Source organism: Ambystoma mexicanum, chromosome 4p, assembly GCF_040938575.1.
Source record: "Ambystoma mexicanum isolate Mex_15411 chromosome 4p, UKY_AmexF1_1, whole genome shotgun sequence".
Classification (NCBI taxonomy): Eukaryota; Metazoa; Chordata; class Amphibia; order Caudata; family Ambystomatidae; genus Ambystoma; species Ambystoma mexicanum.
The window spans coordinates 561,721,127-561,735,623 of record NC_090927.1 but is presented as its reverse complement, the minus strand read 5'-3'; positions in this window follow the sequence as shown (position 1 = coordinate 561,735,623).

The window sequence follows — 14,497 nt, the reverse complement described above, 5'->3', positions numbered from 1 at the left end:
CTGGTTAAATAGGGTTAACATCAAATACAGTCCACAGAAGAGCAGCGTCCCCCCCCCCCCGTCCACCAGAGTTCAGATAAAAGCATGGACCTCACTTCAGTTGAGCTTTTGGATTCCCCAAACTCCTTCCATTCAACATTCATGATAAATTGTAATGGGCTAGAAGGACAACTCAAGGGCACCACACTTATAGACTGTTTGGTATTAAGCGCATTACAAAAGTTTAATTACTTAATTATAAGCAACATGTAATTGTTGAGTATTTATTAGTTTCTACAATTTGGGATCTAGCACTCAGGTTGTCCGTTGTGTGAAATGTACTCAACCCAAGTGTTCAACAGCAGCCAAAATGTAGGCCGAATTGGAGGAAAGAGCCCAGTGCTACAATTCATGATGGCATTTCAACACATATATCACCAGATTCCTATTTTTGAGGGTTAAGTGTTATAATCCAACAAAAGTGCCTATTCTGAAGAACATAACTCATTTTCTATTTCAGAACTGTCCTGTTTTCATTTTCTCTTTTTCCAACTAGATTCTGGTGTCCAGACAAATTGTGTAACCGTGCTAGCAAACAGTTACAAGCAAATCACTTTCAAGTTTCACAGAAGATACACCATCATGGGTTTGCACATTCTATAATATTTCAATTAGAGTTAATTGCACAGCCACTGGTCACAGATGTTGATGGCTGACTGTTGTCTGGAGACCACCCCTTCTTTAGTCACTATCCAAGCAGGGATAAAAACTAAGGAGGAAACCACAAGGGCTTGTGACTCAGGTGGTCCCAGTAAGTCAAGGGAGGAAGGTACCAGTGCTAGTCATTCTCAGATGGATGTAAAAACGTGTAGTTTCTTCAGGTACCTAGCCTCTTCAGATGTGTCATCGTACTGAGCCTTTGAATGATTCTGAAATCTGGCTGAGCTTTCTTGTGATTGTTCTTTGGGTTGACTTCTTGGGTACTTCAGGACTTGACTTTATGTTTAACAAGATAAGAGCTTTGGAGACTGAATGTAAACATGGCGTCCAATCTTTGGCATGCATCCATTTGACCTTTTTTAAAAAAAATGTTTATTTGTAACATCTAGTTTCTTTCAAAATTTTATTACAATTCATTTCATCCCTTCACTGTTTACGATTTTCCAATGTTAGATTGAGTTCTTTGTCCTTTCAGTTTATGGCTTTATCTAGGAAATGTATCACTGAACAGATTAAGTGTACCGAGCTTCCACTCAGGATCCGAGGCCACAGATCCTCCATCATATCATTTGCTGGCTCAAATTTACTCAGATGGGTGGATCTCAGTTCACTTATTGCCACACATTCGATTAACAGATGTTTTAAGGACTCCGGATGTAATTGGCAATGCTGCAAGCTCCATCTATGCCAATCTTCAATTTTCTCATCACCAACATTTGATTTGTTTTATATAGATTCATTCTTAGTCTGAGAAAATTGTCTCGATGGTATCTTGAAGGAAATTGTATTTTGGCATGTTGTCAACTTTATTCTTTGTTGGTCCTAAATCTAAAGCTGTCGGCATCTTCTCATACTTGTCCCAGTTGTCAATCCATAGCCACTCTTCCAGCTTCCTTCTCGCAATTTGGGGACGATTTGTCAATGTGTCCATCGAAATATTTGCATTATGCATGATAGCCTTTACTTTTTCTGACCATTTTAAGAGCATGTCTTTGTGCTGATAAGTTCCTTCTTTTCTTAGTATTTTATAACATGGTTCAGGATTCGATATTTCCATCTTTCGTAACAAAGACATGGATTTCCATAGTACTGTTCCATAAAGACTTTCTAGGGCTAGCTCATGGCGTATTATAATCATTGATAAATATTTAGGTAATCTCAAAATTCAGCGCCAGAATATGCCTTCCATTTGGCACCAGATCTTCTGGTCAATATTCCAGCTGGCTTCCGCCCCAAAAGTTATTGTAGGAACTACTTTTTGGAGATAAAACATACAGAGCAGTGATAATGAGAATTTTCCATAGAGCGTGTGGATTCTTGCTGCTTGTAAGGCGAGCGTTCGAGTTTGATAGAATAAATCTTGTACCCAACTCCACTCTCGTATCGAGGTGTTCACCAGTATTCCTAAATAGCGAATTTCTGAGACTTCCTCGATCACTTTGTTGTAGATACACCATTTAAAGTTCTTACTTGTGGCGGCCAAGTCACAGTCCAACATCATGATTTTTGTTTTTTTCACATTGATTGACAAGTCATTGACGGTCATGTAGGTTTCAAGTTTTGACAAGAGCTGCTGTAAACCTATCTGAGTCTTGTCGAACAGTACCAAATCATCCGCGTAGATCGCATAACTTATGTGATGATCGTTAATTTTTGGAGGGAAGCAATTGACACTCGCTAAGGCCAAGGGGATGTCAGCAATGTATAGTCTAAACAGGACAGCGGTCAGAGGACTTCCCTGTTTCACCCCTCTTGTCGTATAGATGGATTTAGGCAGTTCCCTCATTTGACCTTTGGTGGTCACTGATCACTGGGGGGATGATACCTTCAACTTTTGTAGCCTTCTTTCTGGGATTTGACTCCAGGTGTAGAGTCAAGGTTGAATCTAGAAACGATTTAAAGATGCTTCCCTCTGGGATTTGACTGCAGGCGTGAATTTGAGTGTGAATCCAAACACCATTGCCAAAATACATCAAATATGGTTCTCGCTGTGTCTGGGAAAGGATTCAAGACCACTGCGTGTGAGATTCCTATCCTCTCTGTCCCTTGCTCCGACCCACCCATTTATTTTGCTCCATTACCCACTACCCTGCATATGGCTTCTAGGTTGTGTCCCCCACTCAACAAAATGTCAGCTCTCTGCTCTATCATGCCTGCGAGAAGGGTCCTGAAGGCACCCAATATCATGTTCCTCATTTTACTCCCAGGAAGAACACCGCAAGTGAGCAAACAATGGGCACGAGCGAAGAAGACTGCTGGAGTGGGCGGCAAGATGATTGCGTTCTGAGTGGGCTGTGGAATTTACCCACCCAATTTAGCTCCTAATAGATGTTTAAAAGTATTGTAGTTCTTAATTGGTATTATGTCATTGTTCTGTGTGTTGAGAGAAGGCAGACTACTAAGGTACTCCAATAAGTTTCCCTCACTATTAGAGGCAGAAGGAGGTAATGAACACAGACACATGGATCAGTCATAGGAAACACCATTCAGCTGTATTCAGTTGTAAATTCATACAGGAGCTATCTGTGCGGAACACCTCCTCCCCCTGCAGCACAACAGACTCTTATCCACTATACCAAATCTGGGCTGCACCTACCCATGAATCCAACATGGCCCCTTGGCTGAAATCTCATCAGGGAGCCCATTGTTTAAGCCATTAAGGCAGCCTTTCATCCTCACAGTGTGCCCTCCCCGGCTACAAATAGGAGAGCTGATTCCCACCATATTTGCACCTACATTCTTGTTGACCCAAGGTGTGGTGGAAAAAGCTGCATTATGGCACCACTTCAATCAATTATTCAAAAAATAAAATCTGGACGGAAACACCCCACTGCTGCATCACAGTAAGTTGGTCTGGACTCACTTGCTACACTTGGTAACTCGTATACATTCATGGGAGATACCCCTGGCCACTGAAAAATGTCACTAGCCATCGACGGGGAAAACACAAGATGACAAATAGTCCGCCAAACATTCCTCTTTAAATATTATGAGTGAAGCCCCACATGGAACTCATGTTTTGTGAAGACCAATTGTTTCCATGTGGATTTTGAGGAAAGTGATTGAAGGTGTCATGCAATCCAACAGAGATCGTTTAGGTGTAAACAGATCCCCTTCACACATTTTCACCAAAGAATGAATGTTTTTGGTGGGTTTGAATGAGACTTCATAGTCCTCTTTATTCCGACAATGCTAATGTGGCAGCAAAACTATCTATGAAAAGCATGCAACCAATGTAGGTAGAGAAAGTCTACCAGCGGATGGATGCCGCCAGCATTTTCTACATTACCCACGATTGCCATATCGTGACAGATTGTGATGTAAAATAGGCTTGCATTAATGCCATGTTAGATTACTTTCGTGTATTTGTAATTACAATTAGCGAGTCAGCACTCTTTAGCAATGACATTTCATATACACAATGGAGTGTGATTTCGCAGATGTCACATTGTCAAACTTAGCAATTTTCCAACCAGCACAGCTCTTTAGCAATGCTAATTGCAGAACATTACTCTTCTGGGCTCATTATGGGCAATAGACGTGTGATTTTACCTACTGTACATCATAATGTCAAATACGTAGCAGCGTTTCAGCCAACACAGCCTTTTAGCAATTAAAATAGCCAGTTCTCATTTATCATTCCGAATTGAAAATGTAATACACATAACCATTTTACTATACTTGTGATGTTCTTTGTATTTTTGTTTTCCATCAACAAATCTGCTGCGCACACACACAACATGAGTTGCTGTTATTTCGCATTTGAATATGTTGTACCCATGCACGGCACCTTGTCCTTGTGTTAAGTCTAATTCTTAGTATGTATTTTAGAAACAGAAATTACAATGTTAAAAAAGTGCATAGCAGAAGACTAAAAAAGTCATGACTTTCAGACATGCGAGAAGTCATTGCAGAAGAGGAAGCTAAACATGACTAGGCTGTTTTTCATTTGCATGCCTGGAGCAGTCTGTGGTGTTGCTGAAATGTCACTTGTGGTGAAAGAATCCCAAATCACCTAAAGGCAGTACACCTTATCAGGAATATTATTAGCCAACTGTAAGATTATGTTCCCTTTTTAAATAATTTATTAAAGTAAACACTAAGCTTCAAAATGCAGTGGAGAACTTAATAAAACATGTTAGTGGAATTGGCATCTGATAAATGAGGTGCTGTACCAGGAACGGTATGGGGTGTGGGTCTGGTTGCATACACAAGGACATGTTGCACTGATAACATCACACAAGAAATACCACAATCGAATAAAATGACTACATCGATAAACAGATACAAAGATGTTCAGTTAGCAGCAACTATTCTATTCCATGATAGAGCTCCAAATAACCTCCCAAGAATCCATCATAGGGCATATCCAAGCATCACATCTCAGATGCAGCCATCATACGCCCGGACACAGATGAACTCATAACATGATCAAACCTGCCATCTAATGGCACTGTTCCCATATGACGAGCAAAGACACTCTATATACTGCCATGGTATGATGAGACACACACTACTATGCTCAGGCAGAACCACAATAAGAATATGTGCAACTATCATTCCATAGAATGTTGAGCAGAAGAAAACAACACGTCAATACCTTAATTAGGCTAACAAAGTCATTTATGTAGCATATGTAAACACTTTCGTGGAATGTCTCCACTTCCTCAGGCAGAGATGAAGTGAAGCAATCGAAAAACATCACATCATGACAGTTTAAATAGCCCCTCCTGTAGACCCCCTTTGTCTGTGCTTGTCTGTACCTGGTTTAGTTTTGCTCATGAAGGCATGTGGATGTTCAACTCCTGCACACATTGCAATCTTCAAGGGCTAAATTGTAAACAGTGTTACATAGGGCAAGGGTCAGTGAAAGTGAAAGAGCAGGGAAAAGAAATGGAAAAAAAACAGCCCACCCTGTTAATGTGCTCTCAAGGCAGGATGGGCTAGTTAGGTGTCAGTCATTGTATGTCCAGTTGAAGCTTTGTATGTCAGGCCAGTCCTTTACAAGATCAGCAGTAGCACAATTATCACAATATCAGACCTGTGCCTCTAGAGGTCTGAAAGAGGGGCTGTACAGCCAGTTTATGTGTTATGCCTATGACCCACGGAGCCCAGTGTGGTAACCTTCTTTCAAATACCATATCAGGATTGTGTTTCATCCCAATCAAAAGAAAATGGGGTTTGACTAGGGACAAGGGCCATGACAATTTTCAGGAAAGTGTTAGGCAGATGAGGCTGAGTTGGAAGGAGTTTGCAACAATTCATTGCCTTGGAGAGGCTGGTGGGGCTAGTGCAGTGCAGTACCAGATGAATGTCCATGAATGTGTTTGGAAGGAAAATGATGGAAAGTGTCAGGTCTGGAAGTTGTGATCCTTGTATTTCTATGAGTGGAAAAAGTGAAAGTCTGTTAGTTGGAATATTGATTTGTGAAACCGCAATGTCTGTTGAAGCACCCTGCCAGTGTATTGATCATTTGAATTCATAGGTCTTTCTGGCTTTGTCAATCCTGAATTCAAACGCATGCACATGTTCACACTTCAAATACACCAGAGACAGGGGACTGTTGGGGTAACTGGATAGAGAATGGATGTTGTTTGGGTGTCCCCCTTTAGGGGGAGATCGGTGAAGGAGGAACATAGAGGAAGTTAGTTTCCCTGTAGTGCCACCACCAGGCTCAGAAATATGGGCTACAGTGAAAACTTCATGCAGGGAATAGTCTTAGATCCTAATCCATATCTTTAAATGTGTGGGGTTTGCCAACATATGGCAAATGCAGTCCCAATGCCTGACTAATCCCATGCAATGTCAGTGGGCCTCATTACGACCCAGGCGGTAAGTTACCGCCTGGGCCGTGACTTTACCACCATGGCGTAAACTACGTTTACGCCATGGTGGTTGGCGGACTTACCGCCCCATTCCGAGGTCGGCGGGGCGGTAAGTCCCCAATCCCCATTTACCCTTCCCCATTCCCATTTTTGCCCCATAGGGCATAATGGGAGTGGGGAAGGCGTTAATTACGCCACCGTAAATTATGGTGGCGTAATTAACTCCATGGTCCCTTAGCGCCATGGATTTTAACACCTGCTAAAAGCAGGTGTTAAAAGCGCCATGGCGCTAAGGGACCTCGTAGTTGGCGGTAAGGGGTCGGCGCAGCTAACGCTGGCGTTAACCCCTTACCGCCAGGGTCGTAATGAGGCCCAGTGAATGTTTCACATGCATGGTAAATTATGCATAATCCCCATGTGAGGTACAGTATTACATGTACAAGTTCTTCTGCCATAGGCAGCCTCAATGACTCCAACTATGGAATTCAATGCCAGTTAATGCCTTTCATGCATTTTGTAATCTCTATATGTGAGGTCAAGTGTCACATAGGCAACTGATGCCTTCATATCCTGGAAAACAATGTATTAGTGAGCTTGACTGTATATACTTTAGTAGGTTCATATAGTACGCATAACGCAATGGTAAGTTTAGTTTTGTTTATCTAGTTTATTTTTTCTCAGATATAATAATCATACAAATTCGTGTCATTTTTGCTGACATGTGTTTCGACCAACACGGTCTTTGATAAGGCAACTCTTAAATCTAAGTTCCTGAATTCTTTGCTCTAGTTATGCTAGTAAGCTTATGTTAATGCTGCAATGTAAGATTAAGAAAGGTTGGGTCAAGAACGTCCCCATTTAAACTGGACAGAGTACATTTACAGTACTATAAATATTCATGATTATGAGACCTGAAGGAGACATTTAACGGGAGAATCATATGGGGATCTGAGTACATCACTGGAGCATTGGATATTAAACCTCGATCTAGCTACATACCTGAGTAACTAGCACAGAAATTTCAGGAGTTTAGATGTAATAGTTGGGTAACTGGAGGGACTGCTAAAAAATGTGGGAGGATTTATGAACTGATAAAACTGGAGACAAAGGGGTGGTGTCCTATCACATATATTTAGTCGCTTTACATGCACATTTTCTGTAAAGTTTTAACCATTTGACATGCTTAGTATATGTGGAGCTGTGTTTCTTAGCTAACTCTCCTATAGACAAGGTGAGCAAACAAACCCTTAGAGATGTCACTTTAGCTGTTTTATTTAGCCAGTGTTTAGAGATGCAGACTTAGGTCCTGCATTGTGGTTACATGGCAATTACAGTATTACACCTGTATTCAAATAATATAGGAATGAACATAAACATAATCAACAAATACGTGAGTAAGTATTCACAAACATATATGTACAACCACGTGCAGAGCAATTTCAGAGCCGTGTAAACAAAAGTGGTTAGCCTCAATCTACAGTATGTAAAAAACATTTGAATTTTTTCAAAGGCAACCCATAAAATAATGCAAAAACAAAAAATAATACAAAAACAGTCAAAGGGCCATTCTTTCTGGCATTAAATGTTTTGAAGTTGGCTGGTGGGAAAAGGACCTAGTCATTGGTCTACGTCTGGAAGTAGATCGAGTTATGGTACGGGATGTAGGGTAGTTAGCCCACACGATGGAGTAGTCCCGTGACGTTTCAGCAAGGAAGCCTTCTTCATGGGCCTCGACCGGGTCTCCCTATAACGGGGAACAGAACAAGGAAGAGGGACTCAATGATTGTTGAACTCACCTTAGAAATGGGCCTATTGGCTCTGATACTGGCATGTATTAAAATCAAATAGAGACCATGAAGCTTGTGAGCACTGGTAACTGACCTGGACAAAAATCGAGTTTGGCACTTCTTCCAGTAGGGGAGAGGCGGAGGGGTCAGAACCCGTTAGGCTGGGGGTGATGACTCCTAGTAACTGGCTTGGAGTCTAGTGTTCTGGAAGCACTAGAGAGATAGGGATGAAAATAAAAACAAGGTAGCTGTCAGTGTGCTAGGCTAGACCTGCGGGGGTCAAGAAGGCAGCGTAAGAGAGGGGAAAATACCTGCACTGCCGCGTGTGGAGCCAGTTGAGGGGCTGGGCTGGTTGGTAACCAGACGCTCGTGCATGTGCAGAAAAAGAGAGAGGCCATGAAGGGAATGTAGGCATGGCGTGGCACATGCAAAACAGTGCAGCAAAGCTGCAGCACTGGTTGTAGCCGTGGGGTAAGTGCAGAGAGAGTGAGTGCCTTACCTGGATAATCGTAGTATAATCCAAGGCGTGGACCTGAGGGCACTCAAACCGGAAAGGTTGGCGGCAGGCCGTGGGGCATGATGGCCTTCAGTCATGCAGATATCAGTGGCCCTGTGACTGGAACAGGGTAGAGCGTTAGGGTTGGGACATGGACCTTGCCTGGAAACTCTAAATTGCTAACCAGACGGCAGTATTATAGATTGGAGGAAGCTAAGGATTGGGCAGTTCCAATGCGATCCCCCATAATGGAGGGTTGCAGTTTTCCCTCAAGAGAATTAACGGGTGCTTATGTATCGCACTGTGTGCAGTCACTGTGGATGCAGCTTGAGGTGCAGCGGTCCACTGAAGGTACTGTGCCGTGTTAGTATACAGCGCATGTGTCGGAAGGCAGCGTGCCGAGTGGGGACGCATGCGTACTGGCTGTGGTTGACAGGTTATTATGGCAACCTGAGTGGCTTGGGCACAGAGTGGTGTCGGTAGGCCGTGTATGTGGGTATGGCAGGCCAACGTCAGAAGGCAGTGGTCTGAGTGAGGACGCATGCGCACTGGCTGTAGTTGCAAAGTTGTTCTGGCCACCTGGGTGGTTGTCGTACTGAACGAGCGGTGTATCCAGGGGCATGTGGACGTGCAGCAACAAGGTGCTAATTTTTACTTATCAGGCAGCGGTGCTGGGGTGAGCACCCTGAATTGGTAGGTGATGGTAGAGGCGCACACATAGCTCTTGCAAAAAGTGAAAGAGTCAAACATTACAAGGAGGACATGATAACAGTCAAATCTACATCAAGGTGCTATGTCTCACTCGTAGAGCAACTGAGAAAAAGTTAACAACATGAGCTAGTGAATCATGGTAGAGGTTCATACATAATTTTAGCAACAATCGAGAAAATCATGAAATACATGAAGAACATGGTTGCAGTCAGACTAGCTGGCCTGGGAGACGTGGGAGGCTAGGACGTAGCTAGGCAAGTGGGGAGGAGGGGGCCGTGCGACCCTGTGACCAGTCTACTGTGTTGCCGAATGACAATAAGGTGCGGTTCTGCATGGTGTGGAAAAGCAGAACGCGAAGGATTGATGCTTACATGTGTAGATTCCACCACTATATAACAATGAAGCCTTAAATGAATCAGTAACAGCAATGTTTGCCCAATATCCAGAATATAATCAGCATATGTGATATATAGAACTCACACATTTAGGTCTTGCAATCCTATGCCAAGTGCTGCTTCAAACACCAAACACACATCATACAATGACAGTTCAGGACTAATGGGCAAGCTATAGTTATTATCTGAAATTCTGTTTTACACATTCCTGTTCTACCATTAAATGCCAATTGCCATCCCAAGTAATCCAGTGCCAGCAAATTCCTCATATGCAGAAAGTTTAACCTTAATTTCCCCAGAGTATACCACAACATATTTCAAGTAACCCACAAGCATACATCACGTTTACATATATAGCCCTTGACAGACAATACAACAGTTGAAAAAGCAACTTTTCATTGTGTATTTTAAAGTGAATGTTAATCACTTTATCCTTTGCTATGCCGTTGAGAATGTGTATATGTCCTTGATAATCTGAAACTGTACCCAGAAGTAAGCTTAAGACACAACTGTTCCTTGAAAGACACCTTGGTTCAAAGTTTCATGAAAAATGAAGTAACATCAAATAAAGGAATGTGGCTAACAACACAGAGATTGGGTTCTTTTAAATGCACGAAATGCAGTATTTGCAAATATGCTAAAAATTGCGCAACTTATGAACATCCGATTTTAGGCAACACAATTAAAATCCTGGACACAATCACATGTGAAACCAAATATGTTGTGTATGCATTAGGATGCGCCTGCCAGAAATGGTATATAGGCAGTACCAAATGCAAGCTTAAAATATGGATTCAGCAACATGTAAGGGCAATTCGAAACCAAGTCCCGAACTACCCAATGGCCAAACATTTCAGTGAACATCATGACAGCAACATGCAGAGTTTTTACTTTTTTGGCATCTATAAAATTGATAAGGAACCAAGACTCTGCCAAAAAGAGACTTGTTGCATTTTGGACTTTGAAACAAAACATCCAATAGGCCAAAATGTGGACGAGGAACTGTATACATTCTTGGGACAGTAATTTCAGACCTTGTGAATGCATACTCTGCTTCTTTGTCTTTTCATCTCTGGGTTCCTTTACTTTTGTTTACTTTTGTAAACTTCTAAACTTCTTGCTTTACATGATTTGCCATGGACAATTTCTATTAATCCATCTTTCATTTTTTAATTTTAATTTAGATTGATAATGTTCATGCCTATACACAATGAGATTGGTAATTATTTCTGTTCCCATTTCCTCTCTTTCTATGTCTCTGCCTCTCCATCCATTTTTTCTTCCTTTCTCTCCTTTTCTCTTTCTCTCTTTTATCCTATGTCTGTGAGGATGATTGGGGACAGTTATTCGGGTCTCCATTTTTATCTTTTATACACTTAAGGTGATCTTTTATGTTTTAACAGTGAGACATGTGACAGGTTTTTTTGAAGGGAAGAAACAATGGCGTTGTTATAGCAATTTCTTTTGACAGTGGAAAGTTGTATTTTGTAAATCAGAGATAGACTTTGTATGATATAGTATGCCCTTCATATATGAACACATTGGCCCTCATTACAAGTCAGGCGGTGGACCATGGTGCTGTTAGCACCATGGTCCATGCCGGATTCCGCCATGGTGGATGGCGGAATTACCGCCCCATTCCAAGGTGAGTGGGGCGGTAATTCCCCATTCACCATTTGCCCTTCCCCATTCCCATTTTTGCCCCATAGGGCATAATGGGGATGGGGAAGGCGCTAATTTTGGCACCGTAAATTACGGTGCCGTAATTAGCACCAAAGTCACTTAGCGCCTTGGACTTTAACGCCTGCAAAAAGCAGGCGTTAAAGTGTGAATCAGGCGTTAAGGGTTAACGGCGCCGATGGCGCCGTTAAACCCTTAACGCCTGACTTGTAATGAGGGCCATTCTGTTTTGAACATCAGCTTCTATTGACAGCTAGATAGTAACACACTAACTTTGGGGCAATTACTGTGTTATTTTCACACAAATATACATATATATATATATGTTTTCAGAATTGTCTGATAATCTATATTGAACCCGTAATGTCAAAGTTGGAGGTTTCTACGTTAAACAGACATTTGAGCATACAGGTATCACGGACTGTCCAATGCCACTTCTCCGAAAGTTATAGCGAATTAGCCATTGTATATATTATGCTTGGATAGTCATCAGATATTTATCTGGCATTTTCCCTCGATAATTTCAAAAGAGACTGGCAATCTACAAATAGAAGTGTTTGGGCCATTGACATAGGAATTTCAAAAATAGTGATTAGGGTGAGTTTATGCAGATTCACCGCACCTACAGGATACATACTAAGTATACATGACAACAAAAAACACATAGATGCACTAAGCATTTTAAGGAATAATGAGCACTATGCACTTTAAAGTTGGCACATTGCACTTTAATGTTGCAGTATTTTGCACAAGATGCACTAGGCACTTTGAGCGAAATGTATGCACGAGGCACTTTATATAGAGTCTATGATAACATGTTGAACTATGTATGTTTCCTTTTATACAATTTTTGTATATATTTTATCTACATTTTAACATTCTAGTGGGGATGTTCTAAAGAAATTGAACGTGTCATGTATTAAAACTATGCCACTTTATTCGTTCCAAAATGGCCGATAGGTTTACAGTTACCTGCCCAGTCTCTCTTTTATGTCAAACTTCCTGTCACATGAGGTATTTTAACAGCATGGTGTTTGTGTATCACTTGTGATCAAGCGGTGAGGTAACCGCGAAACGCGTCATTTTGTGCCATTAAGTATGGAGCACCACGTATTTTATGGTTTTTACTAATAGTCATGGTCTGCATAATAAAGAAGATATTTTGTCTGCGGTAAACAAGCTTCCTGGTGATTCTCTGTAGAACGGGGGAGTGCCTCCCATTCCGACTGTAGGAAAACAGTCTCATCTAATGTCCTTCATGATGTACATATTAAAAATGGAGGGTAAAGCTTGTGAAACGTCCACTGTATCAATAGAATGATATGTAGCACATGCAACCACCAAAGAGCAGCAACTGCCCTTCACTCAAAGAAGCTTCAAATAAAGTGCCTTGATGACCCTCATGCACAGTAAGTCATATCATACAGAATACATTTCATAGGAATGTGCTCTGATGTTGAAACATTTGGGTTTTGTTTGTACAAGCCTGTGATCAGTTTCAGAATCCCAGGTGTGTCCTTTGTGCCACCTATATGCCGAACTATTGCATTAGAGCCCAGCTAGGGAGAAATGGCATACACATGAGGGACACACAGCTTCTAGGTACTCTTTGGTTATTTGCTCACCCATTGACTGCCCGTGGCCATGCTAATCCCTATGGACATTCCCACCCAGTTCCTGCCCCTTCCCACCCAAAACACCCCCTCATAGGTACTCTTTGAGCTTGCTTTAATGAATTCTTAGCATCATATCTTGCACTCAAAGGGCCTGCCAGTGTTTTTTAAAGCAATCATCTGATAGTTAATGACTTAATTGGAGTTGTACATGCACTGCTGGTGTAATAAAAATGCCTTAACAAGGTCTAGCTTTAGCCACTCTATTTCTTAGCAGTATGTGTGTCCTTCAATGAAGTCCTGTTAAAAAAAGCACTGGCAAAGCCAAAAGATGTGGCTTGTGTATATGAATTAGGCATTGTTCCTTTCATCATCCCTTCACAAAAACCCAAACTGTTGGCATTGCCAATGTTTGTTTTAAAAGTATTGCTGCGGCCAGATTATTACATCTCTGCATTGGTGAAAAAAGTTTTTGCTTTGATAATTGGGACTAGAGAAAGCAGGTTAAGCCCCAATTTGAATATGTTTTCACAAGAGCAAAAAGGAAACTGTTGTATTTGCTATGTTTGATGAGGGACATGAAAAGTACTGCAGCAAACAGATTTCTTTCTATGTTTTGCTGAAAACGTAGTACAAAAAAAGCCTTGAAATTCAGCTAAAGCCACCTTAAATGTGTGTCCCCTGTTATGCAGCCTATGGCTGTCTCATGGTGACTGTTGTGCTTCACTGTACAACCCTAACTAATCATATTTTAGGAGCATTGAAAAAGTTAAAACAATGACGGACCAACTGCAAGAATAACATATGCCCAGGTACTTTTGCACCCATTGCGAAAATTAAAATCTGGCACCCATGAATATATGAAACCAATGGTCCAAAACACTGGGCACACCCATGATGTAGCTAAACGTAGTACATATAATAATGATGAAATCTAAAGATTTTTAGGGGGGATTTTGAGGTGCAGGGGAGATAGTCTTAACCTTGACATCTAGGTTGGAAATAATTAGAGAAAGAAAGAAGTTGTTCCCAAAATTCGGTACCATTTTGGAATGGTTATTTGACTCAACTACAACATCTTTGTACGGGTTTATGGTTTAAATTGTGTTTCAAAAAATGTTTAAAACTTTAAAGCTAGTGGCACCACCTCCATGCAGCGACACCTGAAATCAAACCACAAAGCAGCAATTCAGAGGGTTGTCCCCTTCGAACAAGGCAGTAGGTTAAGTTCCTCTGCAGCATCCTCCGCATCAGCTCCTGCCACCACTAGGGACACTCCTGTGGGGCAGCA